Below are 9477 nucleotides of genomic sequence, written 5' to 3'. Positions count from 1 at the left end.
TACTTTCATCTTAAGTGACGGGAAAGATGGAATTCAGCACGTCTTTCGCTATGCCCAGAAAGAGAGGAAAACTCTGCACAAGACGAAATACCCGAAAGAGGCTGTACTACGGAGAACACTGCTTTGAGTTTGAATAGGGGCTTGAGACCGAGACGCCCACCCATGTGGACTCAAGACTATGTGATGGAGTAATGTGTCTGAAGAGAAAGAAATAAGCCAGACCAAGAAGATATGTAAAGGATTTGGACGGATCGCTGCCCTATTAAACAAAAAAATCAATGTACAGTGTATCCTGAAATGTTTGATGAAAGTTATTGTTATGTTAAAGGATAAAGCATGCTAGAAGATTTCATTATGCTAATTTGAAATGCCTATTTGAAATAGACTGTTGTTTAAATGTATAAGTGTTCATTTGAAAATGTTTATTTGAGATAAGTTGTTGTTTGAGTAAATAAGACTTGAATGTCATTATTTTATTTCAAAATTTCATTCATATTATAAGAGAAGTAATTCTACTTGAGTAACAGGGGAGATGTTGTGTTGGGAAGGATAACACTTCAATGCATAGTAATTGCTTACAATAACATGTAATGTAAAAATGCACCACTAGGGGCTAGTGAGAAATTGTGGAGTGAGAAGAAGAAGAAGAAGAAAAATTTTGGTTGTACACCACATGAGCTGTGTCCCAAAGTGAAGGGTGCGCACTTCGAAGGCCGTGCACTTCGAAGGCCAGACCAGGCCACGCCTTAGAAGTGCACAAAGTGCATGAAGGGCGAACCGAGGGACAGGGTTGCCAGGTCTGCACAACAAAACCCCTCCAATTGCTAATCAAAAGTAGCGGAATCACGGCCAAAATCGCTAAAGTAAAGACAACTTACACCTGGGGCCTGTACCATGATGGTAGTTAAACAAACTCAGGGTTACAGGATTAGTTTCGAGTTGACAAAACCAAACCAATCTATTCAGGCTTTGTTGGTCCCATGATGCTGATCATCAGCTTTCTCTGTCAACTCAGGCTTTGATCCTGAGTTTAGGATTTTAGCTGTGACATCAGTAGTGAACAGCCAATCACATGATGTGGATCAGTGACACTGAGATCTACTTCTCGCGAGAGAAGCAGCGAAATTGATTTCTCTCTTCTGCAGAATATTACATGATTGAAAATATTAAGAATTTAAACAAATTTACACAGGAAGAAGAAAAGAGCTGTCTATGAAAAGTGGACAACTTTAAGAAAAATCTTACTTAGTCAGTGCAAGTAAACATTATGAAGTTAGTTTAGTTGATATATAGAGAGAATTGAACATTTAAACTCACATGTAGTCATTTTTATAGCTTTATTTATTGATTTTAAAGCTTATTTGTATGACCTTTATATAGGCTATTTATATTAATTTTAACTATGTGCCTATTAATGATTGATTAACTAAAATGACACATGTGTAATTGATTATGGGTATAATAATTACTTAAATGATATCTAAGTCATTCAAAATTATTATTATAATAAATAAGCATTGTTAAAAGCCAGACACTTTAGTCTTTAAAAACCATTTGCTATGTAGTGACCTTTAATTTGGAGTAGAAACAGGGGGAGTGACTTCATTGCATCAGAGGTGTGTCACTTTGCTCACAGCTGATTGGTCCAATTTCAGTTTGAGATCTCTTATCCAGAACATAACCTGCCCTGGAGCAGGTTAGCCGTGGAGCGTAAGTTTCTATGGAGATAAACACTGCAAAAAGCCAAACCACTTTAATGGTACCTAAAACCCAGGATTGGCACAAACTAAGCTTAAACATATCTGGCTAGCCAGCTAAACCGGCTTCATGGTATAGGCCCCTGTGGACTAGGCTACAAACAAAACAAACCACATCAACAGTAAATGGCTCCCAATTCCAGACTTGGCAACACTGAACCGAGCGTCGTTGAATGGGCTGTAGCAGGTGTGTGACAACTGACAGCGGACGTTCGTAAGGAGATTTTAAAAAGAGAAATGGAGCAGAATTTATTTATTTATTTCTTGCTTTTTATAAGTTTTATTGGATTTTGACATGCTTCAAAGCCTGCGATGATGGGAGACCGGACCATGAGCACATAGCTAAATCTGTAGGCCTATATGGTTAAATATTTAATCGTTAAGTTGCAACAATTGTTTATTTATTATGTTAAATGTAACTGTTAGGCCTACAATATATTTTAAACATTTATATATTTACGTCCAAGTCTTTAAGTACTTATTTTATTTTTTATTTTTATTCAACTCACATCATCTCAGATGCAATTGTAGCTATACTTTTTATGATATGCCAGCCGTCGACCGATTCAGCCCCGCAAACCTGCGGACAGTGGAAATATGCGCTCATCCCAGATGAAGATGATGTTCCGCTGGCACAGGCCTTACCAGGGTTTCTATTGTGCATTACCATCCCGGTCCAGCTCCACCAGCGTCTCCCGCTCAGCTCAATGAAAGTGTAGAAATGTGTTCTCCTGTTTCAGCTGTTAATTTAAATTTCTGTTGTTTCTGATGTTTATTGTAGGCCTATGAGTAAAAAAACTATTAGATAAAAATAGGTAAAAAGTAGGCTACTTTAAGTTATGTAGCTATAGACCAATTTATTTTCATTTCCACATTTTAATTTACATGACAAGAAAATATATGCATGAACATATGAATTTCTACAAATTATAACTTGCATTACAAAAATAAACAGAATGTACAAAACAACCTCTCTTTTATTTAGCCTACACATTTCAAGTTAACGAAAATTAACTATAGACAGCAATTACTTGGTTTAATTTACAAATAACTTGCATAAAATAAAATAATAATAATATAGAGAAATTGTTCTGTCCATCCCAGCCACGACTTTACATTCAGCCTTTGGTGGAGACATTCGGTATAATGACCGTTGTCAGTGAGCGACATTAATTTATTCATTCATTCATATAAAATACTTTATTTTGCAGTAAAGTCAGCAGTTTTCGTTTATTTGCATTTTGACTTATAGTTTTGAGTGACAGATGTCGTATTTGATTTAGCCTATTTTTGTCTGTGACATATTTTAGGTGTTGACAGTAGGCCTATGCCTATAAGAAAAAATAAATAAATGATTGCTTGGCCAACATAGCCTTTTACTTCTGTTATCCCCAGTCTCTCTCTCTTTCTGTAGAGGACATTTAAAAGAGAGATTCTGGAAACGAAATCTAAATTTAGCTGGATCGGTCGGGAATAAAATAATTTATAGCGCGTGAGCACGGAGTGAATTTGAAGCGCGAGCGGGAGGGTGCGGTGCTTAATAGATCTTATTGCGGGAGTGGGACGAAAAAACAGCCCCACGCAGATCTAATTTGTATTTAAAGAAAGTGCAGAAATAAGAAAGATAAAAGAAAAAAATTGCAAAAATGAGAGAATGGACTGATTCCTCTTCTTGAGAGGTTGAGAAATAAATAACTTATGCAAGTTAAAATTGGGAAATTATCTTGCCAGGTTGCTCTACCACGAATGCACTAAACGTTTTGTTTACTTCAAGTTCAAGCGGTTGCGCCAGGCTACACTTGAGTTACCGACCGCTACCGTCTTTCACTGGGAAATTTAAACCCGCGCCGCAAGAAATCTGATGGAGTGCCGCGGGAATGCGGACCAGTCAAATCCTGTAATTACCAGTGTGCTATGAATTCTGGGATAGGGTAGGCTACGAAGTTGTGGTAAGGTTCCATCTGCTGTACCCTTCCTTTGCCTGAGAAACGGAGGGCGCATTTTGAGTCGCTTTCGACTTGCTGCAGCCTTCGTCGCGCTGCTGTGACGCAATCGCACTTCAAATGTGGCCTTCAGAGGTGCAGCTTTCACATTGGGACACCCTTCGTAGTGCCGCTGTGACGCAATCGCACTTCAAATGTGGCCTTCAGAGGTGCAGCTTTCACATTGGGACACCCTTCGTAGTGCCGCTGTGACGCAATCGCACTTCAAATGTGGCCTTCAGAGGTGCAGCTTTCACATTGGGACAGCCTTCGTAGTGCCGCTATGACGCAATCGCACTTCAAATGCGGCCTTCGAAGTGCGCGCCCTTCACTTTGGGACACAGCTATGGAGTGTGTTCTGTAAAAGGGTGAAAACACCACACACTTAAAGTCTTTATATATATCATGCATTATAAAAGTATATGAATGCATTAATTATTATATGTAATACACCTTATAATGCATGGTATGATCTCATGAATAATTGTAACCTGGCCCGGATTGGCTAATCGGGAGCACCGGGAACATTCCCGGTGGGCCAGTCTGTTTTTTTGGCCACGAGGGCCGTTGTTGTCATGGCACTGGGTTGAAATATGGATGCTGTCCCTAGGCTGCCTGCACTCACGGCAGCCCCACTTTTTTATTTATTATTTTACCGCAGTCCCACTCTTTTTTATTTAATATTTTCTATCTGAGTGCAGCCTGCAGGTTAATGATGACGTGATTATCTTTTCACTCCCTGGCCCCGCCCCCAACACGGCGCCTTGCAAGTTGCTCAAAATAAAAAAGTCAGATAAAAATGTATAATAGGAAGCGCAAAGGCGGCGCTGAAAAGGCCAGAATAAAAAAGAAGAAAGCTTTGGAAACTGACGCGGCCAAATGTTCTAAGCTGAGCACATTTTTCCTCAAAAAAACAAAACAAATGAAGACGACGAGGCCGGTAAGTAAGCTAACGTTAAGGTAGTTAGGAGCAGTGCAAGATGCTAGCGACCGTGCAAAACAACGTTGTCTGCAAACCACGTTTATGTATCAAACTTTTTCTTGTAGCTCTTCAGCAGCAGCCGCCTCTAGTCCGGTTTGCTGCTAACAGTGAAGAGCAAGGCCCAGTAACGTTACCAAGCTCCAGTCATGAGCCCAACACACCGGAATGGGCAGGTAGGATTGTCATTCAGAAGAACTAGTAATAGTAACGAAGAGCCCTGCTCAATGAAAAATGCCCTGAGATAATTAATGATACCTGATGATTCAGCAATACATTCATGAAACTGACTTGACTTGATTTGAAAGCTTTGTAAAAAGGGGATATTTGTGGTGAGAAATAAATGTAATGTGTAATGTAATGTAATGTGTCAGAAAGAGAGCCAGGACCCAGTTGTGAAGAGACTTATGCTCTCACTGTGAAAGACAGGTAAGCTGTTATTGTACCATAGTGTGTGAATAAGCAAACATTATCACTGAAAAAATGTGTTTCTTACTTAGTATCTTACTTGTTTCCAGTTCAAATATATAAATTATTCTTAATTCAAGATACATTTACTAGACAAGTGAAATGGCATAAGAAATGATGTCTTGTTTTCTGGAGAAAAAGAAAACACCCTAAAAAAAATTATTATTTTGCTTAAAACAAGCTAAATCTAAAACAATTATTTTTTAGATAACAGTGCAATACTTGTTTAATTCTTTAACTAATGTTCTCATATTTGTGAAAAATATTTGAAGTTGTAAAGCAGCTGTTTCCTTGAAAAAGAGATGCTACTGTCATTAGAAAGTGCAATAGATTTTATTTTAATCTTTATTTTTTATATATTTATTTTTGTTCGATTTTTTTTTTTTTTTTTTCTTCATTTCAATGTTTGGATATTTATGAATACTAATTCTTAAAGAAAATAGATTCTGATACTGTCCTGTTATTTACTGTTCTAATAAATCTTCACTGTGAAGCAAAACTTAGGCTACTGTTTTTGCACTGAATTGGAAATGATGATGTTTTTAAAAAAATACAAAGAATTACAAGGCTGTAGAGAACAGTGCGCCTATTGCAGACTTATATTGTGAGGTTTTAATTACATTATTTGAATATAGTCAGTCGTGAACTAAAGTGGGCCGGTCTAACCCCCAATTTCCACCGGCTGCGTTACGGCTCCGTCACGGCGGCGGAGTCAATAGGTTTCCATTAAAGTCAATGAGTGTATTTCCACTGAATGCGTTACAGCTGCGTTCCGACTCCGGCGATCCGCAGCCCTCCGCATCAAATACGCAGAGCTTCTATTTTTGCCGGATGCCGGAGCGCTCCGCAGCACTACAGGGCAGAGTACGCAGGACAGGAAGTCGAGTGACAAAACAGAACAGCCAGAAACAAAATAAAAGATCTGTTTAATTTTCAAAATAAAATACACCGCGCTCATATTTCCCTACACTACACCTTGAAAACGTCATAATGGGCGGAGACAGGCTTGTTTTAACCCCGTTGACACGATGGATGAAGAAATGCTGATTATTGAGGTACAGAATCAACCCATCATCTATGACCCCTCACATCCTTTTTATAAGGACAACATTAAAAAGGTATGGAAAACTGTTCCTGGTTTGGTAGTTCTGTTTATAGAAACTACATATCGCGCGATCACACCAGAATTCGCGAGATTACATGGGGCCTCGTGACGTCAGCTGTCAGTCATGACCGCAGCCGCTCCGCAACAAATCCGGACCTGGTGGGTATTGACGGACGACGGAACACGGAGCTGTCACGCAGCGGAGCTGTTCCGCAGCCGTAACGCAGCCGGTGGAAATTGGGGGTAAGGCATGCAACTCCAGGGCTGAAAATGAGTCCCAATCCGGCCCTGATTGTAACCACAGTAAAAATACATTATAATACTTATTTTACCCCAACATAAGAACAAACAAACAATTTTAGATGTAATCTGCAATTATTATAATGCATTTTAACTTTGGTTACAATTATTTATGAAAATATGTAATGCATTATAATGTACAGTACATTATGAATACCTTTAAAATGCATTATACATAAAGGCTATAAGTAAAGTTTTACCATACAGTTTACTGAGGAAGAGAACCCATGTGTGTGTATTTCGCTTAGATTGTCTTAAAGAGAGAAAGACCTTTTATGTCTGTTTGTAATTTACAGCTTAAACAAGGATGTGATTTAATGACTTTTTTCTCACAGATCCATTGAAAAAGAGAATTGCATGGATAATCAGCCAATCCTGATGAATGAGTTGTAGCACAGTTCTCTCTTCTACCTCCATTTGGCTCTTTATAGTACCATAACCTGAAACTACAGATCAGAATTAGATGTTCAGTGCTTCTTTCTGTTTGATTTGATACCTGTGAGAATCATTATTAGAAAAAACTGTTAAATTCAGTGATTTATCACCCAGAGGTCAGTGTGCTGCCATCAACCCATTTCCATGTGTTCTCCACATCACTGTCAGTCAAACCAATCCAGAATAAAGCACCAACAGTCATTTTCTTTAAAAAAATCCTGAGGAGAAGAACCATTATATTGTAATCTGATAAAAAGACAAACTTCAATTGACTTCACACATACTTTCACATCCATCCAAATAGGGCTGGGCGATATATCGCATGACAACTACGTTTACATGGACAGCAGTAATCTAATTATTGACCTTACTCTGAATAAGACAATAATCTGATTAAGGCGTTTACATGAGTTGCTTTTAGAATATTACGTTCATGTTCCCATTTTACATGTTACAGAACATAGCTCGATTAATAGTACGTCATTACGTACCCATGCCACGCTACGCAGTCCGGCGTCCAATCATAGCGCGACTTTCGTAGGTCTGTTCAAATCAATGGGCTCAGGCAACCCGCTGTAACTTTACCTGCGAGTGTCGCTGTTGGACAGTGTGACTTTATAAAAACGAGTGACTTTTATACTTTTTAATGTAATATTATATATATATATATATATATATATATATATATATATATATATATATATATATATATATATATATATAAGTTTTATTTTTTGTATATATTGTGTCTTTCAGTTTTTTTGACTGAAAAAGACACTGCCCATCTTGCCTCCTTCTTGACAGCCAACATTTCGAATAATAGCTTTGATTAATGATGAAAATTAAGGTTTCAAAATCGTGATTGTTTGGATTTTTTTTTCTGCCATCGAGCCACAAGCACTCACTGAATGGCCATATGGCTCGCGAGCCTAGAGGTTCCCGACCGCTGTTGTAAGCAGACAATTATGAATCTGGGATTACAGATACAAACGTATTGTATTTTACTTTTACAATGAGCAGAATTATTACAACACAAAGAAAAAAAATATAGAGGAGGCCATGTCCGAGTGAGCAGTCAAGCAAGACACGCAGTCACGCACCATAGCAACACGTCATGGCAACGACATTTCAGACTGAAAGATACGTAAAAGATAAACGGGAATTTGAGCGCATTGTTACTGTTTTGTACGCGCGGTTATATTAATTATAATCCAAATTCTGTTTTATTTGTCACAATATTATTGATGATTGTTTAGAGGGGCACTTTATATACTTTTGATACGAGCCCCCAAAGCCCTCCCCTCTGCACTTGCCTGGTGTGTGTGCCTGGTGTGTGTGTCCTGTCACAAAATGCGGCGAAAACTCATACACAACGTTAATAGTTAGATTAAGGTGTGTACATGTCTACAATGCACTTGGATAATGCGACTAAAATAGGCATACTCCACATGTCTTAATTCGATTTTTGTTTAATTCGAGTATGGCTTTAACCGGATTAAGGTAATTAGAAATCGCTGTTTACATGGTAGTTTCTTAATCAGAGTATGGTCTTAATCAGATTAATATCGGAGTATTGTTGTCCATGTAAACGTACTGATTGTTAGGCGCATCTCGTCCGTAAAGCCGGTTCCTTGATTAGTAGTAAATCGCCATCACCTGCTTTCAGATGGAGCGGCATTTACTACACAGAGCCGTAGTTCACTGACAAGCTGAGCCATATCGCATTACTTATCACGGACGTATCGCCTGCGATAATTAATGCGATATGGCTCAGCTTAGTGAACAGTGAACAAAGCAAGTACACACACACACACAAATCTGCTTGCGAACGTTTTCACGAACAAATAATGATTCATCAATAACTCTCGTTCTAAAATGTTATATTTCTAAATTACGGAAAAATGTAGGAACAACTGAAACCACTCGTACGAAAAAAATTATATGTTTTATGCAAATGACTTGCCTCGGGCACGCGGTCGCTCATTTAGAATACTCCGAATTCATCAACATTAGAACAAGGATAACAACAAATTCATGTGTGTGCGCACGTGTTGTGAAATAGGCAAAATGTTTTCGTGAGAAGTTCAAATGTGCATATAAATATTAATAGAGTGCACAATTATTAGTGAATGAGACACTTCTTTCACTCACTTGTTCCTCTGTGTTGTTTATGATGATCAGATCTGCTCCTCTCTCTGTACAGTATCTTCTGCTCTCAGTCCAGCTCTTCTTCTCAGAGGAAAGGAAGTAAAGATGGAATTTATAGAAATAAATCCATCCATCTGTAAACACAACCAGTTCAACTATAAGGACTTTATCGTCATTCCTAATGAATTATGCAACTTTTTTTTAGTTAATAGGCTATATGTTTAGCTGCAAAATTACCCATTTCACTAAGGCTCTTCCACAGTTCATTTGTCTCCGGATTTAACTGATCTCTTTGCTTAGTCA

This window comes from Gobio gobio (genome assembly GCF_949357685.1).
Source record: "Gobio gobio genome assembly, chromosome: 22".
NCBI lineage: Eukaryota > Metazoa > Chordata > Actinopteri > Cypriniformes > Gobionidae > Gobio > Gobio gobio.
Note: the sequence above shows the minus strand (reverse complement) of the source record.